Source organism: Oryctolagus cuniculus, chromosome 8, assembly GCF_964237555.1.
Source record: "Oryctolagus cuniculus chromosome 8, mOryCun1.1, whole genome shotgun sequence".
NCBI lineage: Eukaryota > Metazoa > Chordata > Mammalia > Lagomorpha > Leporidae > Oryctolagus > Oryctolagus cuniculus.
Window position 1 is genome coordinate 78,936,340 of NC_091439.1, and position 1,147 is coordinate 78,937,486.

The 1,147-nt window shown below is 42.2% G+C and overlaps 1 pseudogene; it reads right to left on the reverse strand.

Moving 5' to 3' along the window:
* Positions 1 to 294: 294 nt before the first annotated feature.
* LOC138843314 (RNA-binding protein 3 pseudogene) lies at positions 295 to 754 on the reverse strand (annotated as a pseudogene).
* Positions 755 to 1,147: the final 393 nt, after the last annotated feature.

The window sequence follows — 1,147 nt, forward strand, 5'->3', positions numbered from 1 at the left end:
TCCTTAGTGTGCTGTACATTGAGATTTAATGCTATAACTAGTGCTAAAACAGTATTTTTCACTTTACATTTCTGTGTGGGAGCAAACTGTTGAAATCTTTACTTAATGTATGCTAAACTGATCTTCTGTATATAAAGAGAAACGAAAAAAAAGTAGAAATTAATACACTAAAATGAATGTTTCAGTGCAGCTCCAAAAAATCTTTATTAGTATAGATGTTTGGAAGCATGATGCTGGCTTAGAAGTTTTATTCCTTGTTTATCTACCTTATGTGCACACGCTGCATCTTAGTTGTCATAATTTGTCCCTATAGATTCCTCCTAAGTAGTGGTCATAACCACCCTGGCTTCCACCATAGTCTCAGCACTGTCCACATCCATGTCCATACCCTGCAGGTGGAGTGTCATACTTGCCCCGCCCATAGCCCTGGTTTCCACCACCTCTGGAGTAGCTGCGACCACGCCCATCGGCCCCAAAGGCACCCCCTCTGGTTCCCCGGGGAAACTTGCTTGTGTGGTCCACATGGATCTGAAGACCATCTGGGGACTCTCCATTTATGGCTCTCATGGCATCTGTCATGCTCCTGGTTAGTCAAAGTGATGAAGCCAAAACCCTGGGATTGCTGAGTCTCCCGGTCCTTGACAGCGACCACCTCAGAAACAGGCCGGAAGCTGCTGAAATGGTCTTCCGGTGCCTGATGTCGTGGTTGGAAGTTGAGCCCTCCAGCGAAGAGCTTCCCTTCTTCAGAGAACATGGCAGTGAATTCGAGTCCTGGAAATTAAAAAATGAAATAACTGGGCCAATGGCGACCTCTCAGGCACAGAGAGAACCCAGATCTATAAATTTTAAGTCAGATGTCACTTAAGTGAAATGACAGTATTTCTTTTTTAGTTCTTATTTTGTGCCAGTTACTATTCTAACTGCTTTTCATTTATGAATGAATTTAATCTTCATAACAACCCCTGGAATTGGCACTGCTATCATTTTCATTGTATAAATTAACAAAATGAATCACAGAGTAGTTTAAGACCTTGGCCAATTTCACATGGTTAGTGTGACTTGGACTGGGGGGCATTAGCTCTGAAGTCTATGATTCTAACCACTACCCAACATTCTCAACACAGTATTAAAGGAAAGTATAATGTAT